Source organism: Copadichromis virginalis, linkage group LG8 (assembly GCF_057382275.1).
Source record: "Copadichromis virginalis isolate Kocher_CV1m ecotype Utaka linkage group LG8, C_Virginalis_male_GT1.1, whole genome shotgun sequence".
Classification (NCBI taxonomy): Eukaryota; Metazoa; Chordata; class Actinopteri; order Cichliformes; family Cichlidae; genus Copadichromis; species Copadichromis virginalis.
Window position 1 is genome coordinate 23,114,191 of NC_140625.1, and position 11,436 is coordinate 23,125,626.

At 43.2% G+C, this 11,436-nt stretch overlaps 1 protein-coding gene across 5 annotated transcripts in view; it reads right to left on the reverse strand.

The window, feature by feature from the left end:
• usp54b (ubiquitin specific peptidase 54b) overlaps nucleotides 1-10,646 on the reverse strand; it is a 59,385-nt gene extending 48,739 nt beyond the window's left edge. For 3 of the 5 annotated variants that reach the window (XR_014921996.1, XM_085466608.1, XM_085466613.1), the window contains exon 1: nucleotides 10,493-10,646. The gene's annotated coding sequence lies outside the window, so the exon portion shown is untranslated. The other 2 variants (XM_085466611.1, XM_085466609.1) reach the window with 2 other exon arrangements.
• Nucleotides 10,647-11,436: the final 790 nt, after the last annotated feature.

The window sequence follows — 11,436 nt, forward strand, 5'->3', positions numbered from 1 at the left end:
AGTTGCATAACACCACAGGGCAGTAGCTAGCATATCCGCAGTGCCCCCTCCACCCTCCCTCCCTTCCTTCCTTCCTTCCCCTATAGCTTCCCCACTTTTGGCAATGCTCCCTCGCCTGATTGCTGGGTTGCGTTACTGCCACAGCACCCCCTTGGCGAGAGGCCAGAGGGCGCAGGGATGCTGCGGCGAGCAGGTGAGCAGCGTGGGCAGTTGCTATGGCGATGGCCACATGGGATGGGTAACAGTGGGGTGGGGTGATGGGGGGTGGGATAGAGCTTGGGGAGGGGACATCGTGACAAGGATGGCAAGTGAAATGTATCAGAGCGAATACAGAAGGAAACATTATGCAACTGTTAGGCAGCAACATTGTCAGTTCATCCACTTGTCACAGTCACAGAGTTCTACTGCAAACTCTATCTATCTATCTATCTATCTATCTATCTATCTATCTATCTATCTATCTATCTATCTATCTATCTATCTATCTATCTATCTATCTATCTATCTATCTATCTCTTATATACGTTTATCCGTTAACAAACAAATCCAAATTGCCTGAGGATTTAAAAAGGGATTTGGTGTGCCATTTTTTTCTCTACAGCACAGCATTCTGAGCTTCTTTCTCAGCATACAGTGTGCATGTGTGTGTGTGTGTGTGTGTGTGTGTGTGTGTGTGTGTGTGTGTGTGTGTGTGTGTGTGTGTGTGTGTGTGTGTCCCGCTGAGCCTGTGTAGAGTGTGTGATCACACATCCTCTCTCTGACTGCACCCTACAGCCCCACACAGCCGAGATCGCTCTGGCAAGCCTTCGCACAAGTGCTGTTTATGCGTGTGTGCATGTGTGTGTGTGTGTGTGTGTGCTCATGCGTTTGTGTGTCCCCACATCTTCAGCTAGTTACCATGGAAATAGGCCAAGCAGCAGGCACGCGGGGGAAAAGCCGAACCATGTGATTTTACAGAGAGACACACTGTGCTGCACTGGTTGAGATAGCGCACACACACTCACACACACACACACACACTCACACATGGGGCTGGCAAGTGATGATGATGATGTGTATTGATGCTAGAGACTTCCTGGAAGCCAGAGTGAGTCAAGGCACAAGTCATTCAAATTCCCTGACCACGCACTGGCAGGCATAAGGAAACCAGGACCTGTGGATACAGCACAGACAGATGGAGGAGATTTTCCACGTGTGATGTTGAGGTGAGGACACTCTTTGTGTCGTGCACCAAGACACTAACCTGTGACCTCATGTCCGCCTTATCAACTTGGTGGAAGTCAGCGCAACCTGGCTTTGAGCATGAGGCAGTTGTCACAGAGTGAGCAGTCACCTTTTCTCAGCAGTCAGTAGTCATTTTCAGATATCCATCTCTGCCAGCTTCTGATACAAATAAGCAGCGAGGGCTGTAGTGCTCTACTAATAATTTCACTACATTTCTCAGTGGTGTTGTGGTAAGGTTGCAGATTTCTAAATTTAATAACTTTTCAGCGAAGCTTTTTCTTAAGTAGTGCATTAGCATCCATTTTACATTTACAGAGTATTTCAGAAGCTGAGGATCAGCAACGGGTTCTGCTGCAGTCTGAGAGAAAACTAAGGGCCAGATTTCCTGCTGCACCACCGCAAGTTGGGTTCTGCTGTGAAAAGTGGCAAGGCTGCATGTAAGAGGTGGGAAGATTTTTGTAACTGACCCTGTTGCATATGTATTTCTGGGAGTTCTTTTCTCAAGGCACAAAACTTAGAGAGGACAACATTTAACTGAAGAGTGCAAAATGATTTATTAAGATTTGCGACACGCAATTCTGCTAATTGCACCAATATTTAATGCCACAAAATGGCATATCTTATTTTTTGTGCTTCATATTGAGATGAATTGTCTGCAGCTGGGTTTAGAAAACAGTAGCTTTTATCAATTACCCATAAAAGTAACCCCACCTATGACTGCTATTTGGGAATCACACTCACATGCTATTTTGCCTTGTTTAGTAAATCTCTCCCTAAAGGAGGATTCGGATGTATAAGTTGCTTCAACATTTTCTAGTGCATGTGCCTGACATTTAGCTGATATTGTTGTTCACTGACCTGTTGTAGGCAGGAACATCATTACAGCATTAGCAGTTGGCATGACCTAAGCCAGCTGCCTGTGTCTTACAGGGTGATTACTCACCACAATGATCAACTTGTACTTCATTCTGATGTCTAACAACAATCTGCAATAGCCAGTTTCTCACCACAGTCATTTCCACAGGATTGCAGAGAGAAAAAGTAAGTACACCCTTACTGCTTCCATAGAAAATAGATGCTGGTGTTGATAATAGCGGTGCTGATCTTTAGCAAGTGTGACGACCTTTATAAAAGCTGAGGTTTTGGCAGTTTGCAGGTCTGGAGCATAAAGGTGTGTGTTAACACAAAGGTATGGGGCAAAGACATCAGTAATGAGCTTAAAGAACTAAGTCCTAAGCGCTACCTATTAATGTGGGAAGCGTCGTAAGGCCATTAGAAAACAATTTAAAGTCCACCATTCTCCTTAAAGTTTATCCACAACTAGGGCTGCCACGATTTGTCGACTAGTCACGATTACGTCGACTATCAAAATCGTCGACGACTGATTTAATAGTCGACGCGTCGTTTGAAGCTTTGTAAGATCCCAAAAGACGCAGGAATAAGTAGCAGGATTTAAGAGTGTAATAACGGACTGAAACAGAAGATGGCAGCACTGCATGTACAAGGATGCCAGCTGCCGTTAAACCCCGAAGAAGAAGAAGAAGAAGCAGCTGTGTCCCAGAATTCATAGCGCGGCCCAGCTCAGTTTCCAACAATGGCGGCAGCTAGTTAGTTTTAATATTACTCTTATTATTCTTTCTGGGTCACAAAATAAACGTTTAACATATTTTCAGCCGAGAATGTAGCTGTGTAAACCTCAAATATCGGCTCAGTTTATCAGGACACCACATATTTTCAAAAGCGCTCCGACGTTTTCGGAGACGTCTGTTACCCACTAGCTCGATAGCTAGCCGGGGGCTAGGTCACTAGCACGGTGAGAACACCGGACTCCCGGCAAATTGTTTTCAAACCCACCGCCGTCTTTCGCTACTCAGGTTAAATATATATGAGTCACTTAGATAAATTAAAAATGTTGTTGTTTGGCTTTTTTTTAGTATTTTATTTGTTCCTGAGTAAATCGGTTTGTCTGAGATTAAAGTTATAGTTTTTACACAGCTGAATAAACGTCAAGCAGACAACTGATTATCAGAAGTGTGAGATGCTGGAGAATATACTCCGGTGTCCTGTTATATTTTAGATAGCAAGGAGTTTATTGAACTTCACCGAAACAATCTGCAAATTTCATTAAAATTGAATAAACTATCATCTTGTCTTTATTTTTAGTTAGCACCTTAAAAGCTTAAAGCTGTATGCTAATGATAGTTATATAAGAGCAGATGCTGCTGGTGCAATAAGCTGTAGTTTTACGTCCAGTGGATGATGATCTGATTAGTCGACTAATCGCATAAATAATCGGTGACTAGTCGACTATCAAAATAATCGTTTGTGGCAGCCCTATCCACAACTGGAAGCCATTCAAGACAGTTGGCAGGAGTGGACCCCGAAGTCTGACTGTGCAATTCTCAGAGAATCTGCAAAATAACAGGTTTCCAGGAGAAAATATCTTTTCTCTAAAAAGAATGTGGCAGAACAACTTTGGTTTGTAAAGATGTATCTGAACAAGCCGCAAAACTTCAAGAACACTGTCTTCTGGAAAGACAAAACCAGAGTTAATATCTTTGGCCATAATGCACAGCACTGTTTGGTGAAAACCAAACACAGCATATCAGTGCGAAAATGTCAAAGCACCTGTCATGCACAGAGGCAGAGGGGTGATGAGTCGCACTTGCTTTGTAGCCACTGATCCTGGATGCCTCACTATCATCAAGTCGACCATGAATTTCTCTGCATGCCAAAGATTCAGAGTGGCTAAAAAGAAAAGTATCAAGGTGTTGCAACGGCAAATGTGATTAAAATAAACTTAAGAGAGCTGAGCTTAAACAAATGCCTTCAAAGCACACAATGATGTAGGAGCGCAATTATTGTACTAGATCTTTTCTCTGTGTAGCTACTTGAATGATATTCATCATCCATTCAATTAAAGGAACAGTTCACTCCTATTTTTGAGAACTGCAAGGAAAAGGCCATCTGCTCCCATCATATACACGAGAAGGCATTCATTTCTATCTCAAAAACTGGGTAACTCACACCAAAACAATCAAGATGAATAAAAAGCACTTTTGATGAATGAAAAAATTGATTTAATAGTAGTTTAACTCTATTGAAATCTTCTGTTCTGTTCAACTAGTATCAACGCTGTTGATGAATGACACCTGAACGCACACAGCTGTCCACTGTCCCATGTAGACCTGTGTAGTGGCTCCATCAATGCCAGCCTCCATTATACTAGCACTAGAACTAATAAACTATTACCACTACTGCCACTAGTGCTGTTAATAATACATTGCTTTCAGTAATAATATTTTTGATGTCCCTTTCTCTTGAACTGTCTCGTCTTCTTCTGTCCTTTATCTATCTTTTACTCTTCTTCCTGTTTTTCAGCTTTACTTCAGCTCATCAAGTGATACGCAGGAGGTTTGCAGAAGTTTATCCAAGGACAGAATCTGACGGATGGATGGATGCCTGTTTGGTCCCCGGTGCACTGTGGAGCCTCGTCTTTGATCCATATAAATGTTAACATTCGATGAAAAACATTCCTCTACATTCATCTGCTATTCTGTCGCTCTGTCACGTCAACATTTGACACTGTATGGCAAATACAGCAAGCTTTTATTGAATTTTCTCTTCTAATCTCAGTCCTGTTCTAAGACTTCTTTCCATCTTTCTTTGCTTTGGGAAAAAAAGTCCACAGCTTCACTGTGGTCTGTATTATAGCCGTTGGGTTTCATTCAAAGTATGTGAGCTATGATGTATCGACCAGGAAAAACTGAATGGACATATCAACACTTCTATGTCCCTCCTCCCTATTCAGCTAACTTGGGCTTCATTAGTTTTCCAATTAGGAATAAAAATTATTTTATTATTGAGAAGGTCAGGATGGTAATTTTAGTCAAACTGTGGACCCCAAGCCTTTTTAACCTCACATGTAATGAGGTGAGAATCGTCCTTAGAGGGATTTTTTTTTTTAGTATGTTTAATCTTTAAAGAATTCATGCAAGAAAAAACAATCAAACCAAGTAAAATTACATTAAAAACAAGCAGTTTATGAAGCAGAAATGCAGTGTGCTCCCTTTTGTTTATACCGACAACCTCCAGAGAAATCAGATAATAGAAAATGTTATAATATGGCCAAAATATTAAATATATTAATATTTAACATTAAAAGTCGTGATATTTTTCTGCATCACATTCAAAAACCCTGGGTATTACTACACTGCTATTACCGCTACTCTTCAGATTTTCAGCCACTTCAGTGACGTCTGTATCTGTTGGGTGATGACGTCTGGCCCACAGCTCTCTCAGAGGTGTTGGGATTGTGCACAGAGCCAGTTTGGCTCTTCTACACCCAAGTAGGAAAACTATTAATAGAGCTCACTTTGTGAACAGGGCTATTGTCGTGTTCAAACCAGGCGGTGTCTTTCCCAAACTGTTGCCAAAAACTTGGAAGCAATAAGCGCACTACAATCTGAGCAAATTATACATCAGTAGCTCTTCTGAAGCTTGTGATCGCATTTTACACAGATGGAGTGGCCAAGCTTTAAGTCAGCAAGATTTCGAGTCCTTAAAATGTGTTTAAATTGCTTGGAAATCTGAACATTTGCAGTTTTGTCAGAACTGAAAGAGCTCCATCTGCAGAGTAAGACTGAGTGATACGTTTAAAGGATGCAGAACAACAACATCCATCCATTTTCTTCCACTTATCCAATTTGGAGCCATGGGGGCTGGGGCCTTTCACAAATGTCATAGAGCGAGAAGGTACACCCTGGACAGGTCACCAGTCTGTCCCAGGGCTAATACAGAAAGACAGCTTGTATTCCTCTCTACAGCCAATGTAGACTCAACAAATAATCTAACAGAGAGAACCCACGCACCTCTTAAACAGTTTTAGACCTAAAAATCGAATATTTTTAGGTCTAAAACTGTCTACCATGGCTGACTCCTCTGATTACAAAAATATAATGAAGCAGGGGAAGCTTGTTGGCAAGACTACCTTTGTGTCTGACAAGTCTCTACTAAATGAGCCTGCAGTGACTCTCAGTTTCACAGAAACATCCTATCTCAGTTTTAAAATACCAAGATGGCAATGACAAAAGTGTTCGGTTTGGGCCTTCACAACGAAACTTCACTAACCAACAGATGATGTCACAGTGTCTTTGTCTTTTAAATACAGTATATGGTTACATTCACATGAATGACAAGTCCCAAGTGGAACTGATGGTGAATACTGGTATTTATTTATGTTGAACGCAGAGGAAGCGATTCATGACAACCAGAGATCACAGAAAGTCAGCGGTATCTGGCATCATCAAGCAACAGTTGGATCCTAAGATATGCTTGTTTTCCAGTACCACGATTGTGTCATTTTGATGAGAGCCTATGAAGAGGGCTTTTCAACCTACGCAAGCATGCTCCTGTGAAGTCCTCCAAAAACCCAACAGCATGTAGCTCGGCTATGCGTAGATCGAATGCTGGTTGGTTGGCAAGTGGGCCAAAGAGGTTCAGGGAGTGCCAGGACACTTTTCACTGTTTTTATCACTCAGTTCCACTTTAGCTAGTTTACTGTTAGAACTTTGCTCTTCTGCAGCTGGCTGACAGACCAGCAACAACACAACCAAGAGTAGCCCACAAACAGGCTGTTCATACCTCGCCCACGGTCTGCACTGCCAACGGTCAACAATGTTCACCCCATAACTGCAAATGTATCGTACAGTTGCCGGTTTGCATAAGCAAACCACCGACTGATATGGCAGGATGGTAAATATTGTTAGATGATTACCTAGGCAACCAGAAACTGTCTCATTTTATCATGTTTTTTCCTTTTAAGTTGTATTTCCCATCTTAAAAACTGACTGGGAGGGTATTACTTGACACTATTTGCTGTCTCTCTCTCTCTCCCTCTCTGCTGTGGGTTAGTATGGCTTGGTGACAGTGACACTGGTGTCAAGCAAGCTGAACAAAGAGCTGATACTGTCCCCAAGGACAATAGCCTGCCTCTGACGCTGTCTTCTTCCCTCTGAAGCAAACCTACAGGCGAGAAGTATATTTAAATATTGCTGTAAAAGAAAGACTCGATCTTTCAGAAACTACACGCTGCCTTTGTTTGTCCTTTGGCTGCACTTTCTTCACTCCTTTCCATTCACTTCATTCCTGTTCTCTGCTTCTCACTTTCTTCCACTGACCTCTATTTTCCATTTTCATTCACTCTCTCCACTTCTCTCCCACCATTCATCTCTGTCTCTTTCCTTTCAGTTTCCAAAAAAACCCCACATGCATGTTCTCACATACACGCGCACACACACACACACACACACACACACACACAGTGGTTTCCCTGTAATTGGGTTATGTGTAACTTCAAATAGCCCCGGCTGACAATAGGGAGAGCCCAGAGTTCATCCTCCCCTCCGTGCTTCTCCTTCTCACCCCTCTTTCCCGCTCTAAACTTATATTTGTGTGTTTCATGTGTATGTGTGTGTGTATGTGTGTATGAACATACTGTATGAGCACGTGTCGCTGCATGTGTAAGCATATTACCGAGACGTGGGTCTTTTTTTTTTAAAGCTTCAAGGTTATTTTCCTGATCACACTCTGCAACATTAAAGTTTACATGTGAAATAATACATGTAATTGCATGCACCCGCACAAAAACACACACACGACCCATTATAGCTGTGCACATGAGCTCACCCGATCCTGTTAGTAGAAAATAAGAAGAGTGGTGAATATTTGCTTAATATTTAGGCTATTACATAACCATCAATATTTACAATGCATTCTGGGAATCATGTGCGATTTTTGCGGTTTTGGTGAGAGAGAGAAAAGAGAACGAGAAACGGCATTCAGGGTTGATGGAGGACAGGAATGGAAAGGAAAGGAAGAAGAAAAAAGAAAAGGAAGCAATGTAAGTAAATGAAAAGAAAGGAGAGAAAAGATAAGGAAATCAAAGAAAGGAAAGGAGATAAAGAAGAAAATTAGAAAAAGAAAAGAAAGGGGAGGAAAGGTAAGAAAATCAAAAAAGGAAAGGAAAGGAGAAAAATTAAGAAGTTAAAGAAAAGAAAGCAAAGGACATTAATGAAAAGGAAGGAGAGGAATGAAATGAAGCAAATGGAAAAGAAAAAAATGAATAGGAAGTCAAAAAAGAAAAGAAAACAAAGGAACTAAATGAAAAACAATGATAGAAAAGGAAACCAAAAGAAGGAAAGGAAAGGAAAGATGAGATCATAAAAGACAAGGCAGAGATTGAAGAAGAGAAAAAGAAAAATAGAAAAGGGCACTGCAGACTTGGAGAAAAAGTGGCAAAAGAAGGGAAAAGAAAGAGAGGAGAGGAATAAGTGGGACATTACGCTGAACAAACAACTATGGGGAAAATGAGAGAAAGAACACTCCAGCGGATGGTAAAGGTCATGGGAGACATGCAATATAAGCGTGTCGTGTCTTTACTCTCCTCCTTCATCTTCTCTTTAATCTCCTCTTCCTTATACCTCAATCCTCTTATAATCGCATGCATGTTGATCCAACTCTAACCACAGAGGCAGAAACACTTTAACTGAAACGCCAACAGCACACAGGCCTATGCTCTGTAAAGCCCAGAGAGCCTAGTGTTAATAAAGGCAACCTAAAAACAGACCCAAAACTCAAAGTTAAATGCAAGCATGAAAGAAAACCTTTAGCCTTAGCTCTGAGGATGTTCATATCACATGTCAAGCTGCTCAGTCACATAAATCACCCCGATTAGTTTGAGTACTTAAATAATGCCAAAGCAAAGTAAATTCTCTCAGAGGGGAAGCCAGCATGTCTCTCTGGCTTTGTGTTTGGGGGCAATAAAGACAAAACAGTCAGAGTTATCTTTCGCTGCATCCCTGCCGCTTGGAGTGTGTCACAGCATACAACATCAAAGCAATCAGGTCATAAAAACACAGAAAAATCAGTGCATATAAGGATACGGCTTTGAGATGGTGTTTTTAAACTGAAATAGTGAGAGTGGCCATGAGTAGACAGCAAATAAGCAGGGATGACATTAATACATACACCCTTATGTTTATATTAACCTTAACTTCAACTAAATTTGGAGCCTTGCAGAGCTTTTCATCTCCAGAAAACAAAAACTGATGAGAAAGACCAACTTAAATGTCAAGGCGACATTTCAGCTCAGTTTGGAGGGTGACGGTGGGCTTCTGAGTGCAAGAGAGAGAGACACAAAAGAGAGAGAGAGTGGGATCTGAACTCCTCATGTGGAGGCTTCATCCTGTTCAACCAATGCTCATCTCTGCAAGGTTAGCAGGTTTCGGGTCAAAGCATAAAAGTTGGGACTTCAGGAGTCACCAGAATGCAAAACAGACACACAAAAAACAAGTCTGCGTGCTCCTGCGTGATGACAAGCCTATATGAAAACAAGGAGAACTGCCAGCAGCCTGTACCCTATTTCCCCCTTTTTTTCTAAGGTATTCACGTGTGTGCGTGCGCGAGGCACGCGGCAGAAGGCTGTGTCACCGTCTCTATAATGTGACGGTGCTGAGGGCCGGCGCTGATGCGGGCCAAAGTCATCAATCACGCAGATCGAAGCCGCAACATTAAATCACTACAGACCCCCACCCCGAGCGATGACAGCGGAGCGTGAATCCGTCCCGGTAAAAAGCCGCGGTCTCTCGGTCATCCATCTATCAACAAGTACACGAAAAACACTGCCAACGCCAAAACATGCTCTGGCGCACAGGAGCCACGCGCTCAGTAGTGGCATGTAGCTTACCTGAGTGGACTTAGTGGGACGACCTGAGCAATAACACCTGTAACTCTGGAGAAACGAACCCGGGGCTGGTTTGATGGGGAAGGCTAATTAAAGCTGTGAGCGCCGTGCAGCACGAGGGAGAGCAGCTGCGCAGAGAGAATTACTGACCCGAGACCACCTGATAAAATAATAAAACTGACACGAGACAGAGCAACAGAGCGAGCTCCGATCCCGCCCCTGCTGCTGCTCCTGATGATGATGATGATAATGATGATGATGAAAGTAGTGATGATAATCATGGAGATTATGGTGATGGGGAAGAAAAAGATAGCCATCCTCTGAGACTGTCACGAGAGCGCATCTGGTGGTGGGGGGGGTGGGGGGTGATCACATCTGGCTGACACGCTGACTGCCTCCTCTCAAAATATCAAAAGAGAGACGCACGCACACCTACTCTGTCCGGTGCGGTCACATGCGTTTCGACCCGGTCTTTGTAGCGGTGATGCAGCCCGTGCGGTGCGCAGTGTGCAGGTTTTTACTCACCCCGGCTGCTGTCGCCGCCAGTCTCCGTCCGATCGCGTGTCCTACCGTGTGACTTAACGGGAGAGAGGGCGAGCCGTGGGCGCATCCAGCCCCCATCAGCGCCATCCAGCGCTGCGGTCGCGGTACACCGCTCTCGCGATACCATGCCATCTCCTCCAGCTCTCTCCGCTCCAATATGTGACGTAGCGCTTTTATCACGCTGTTTGCTCAGCCCGATGCCGCCGCCTTCTGGGCACGAGGCGCGTGGAGCGTGAGGATGGTGATGATGTCATCCCACGGCTCACCTTCTGCCCTTACCTGTTTTTGATCTCCCTGTTTTTCTCTCGTATCTGACCCGCTGGCAGCAACACGCAGAGGACATCTGTTTAGTTTTTGTAGCTGGAGACGTGCCAGCACCAGTTTAGAGTCACTAGCAGGGACTGCTGGTGGAGCAGGTGAGAGGTCACGTGGACACCGTTTAGTTTGACACTGGGAGGTGCGCGTGAGAAAATAAAACGGTTTGAAGTCTTTCAAGAACATGTATGATTAGAGATGTGTTTTACTCGTGTTTGGCATCTTTATCTTGAGGGTCAATCGAATTTGCCCGCCAATAGCTATCCATCCTCTGCGCATATCCAGACCATCTCAGTCCTGCCTCTCTGACTTTGTATCCTAACTGCTCAACCCTGACCTGTCGGTGTGATGTACTAACTAATTTCTAATCCTGACCACCGAGGTCACTCCAAATGAAAATATTAAGTAGCTGTAGTGTGTTTTAATACTATTGTAAAAGGTATTGGAATATTAGGCTACATGTCAGAGAAAGGTGGAGTTAAATATTTCTAGGGATTTGCCTTTTGTTGAGTTAGATATAACTCCCATGCTCCTTTTCCCAGTAGCCATATGTTGTTTTTCCAATTTTACACATTTTCTACTGATGAAATCATTCCTGTTATAATTCTTAT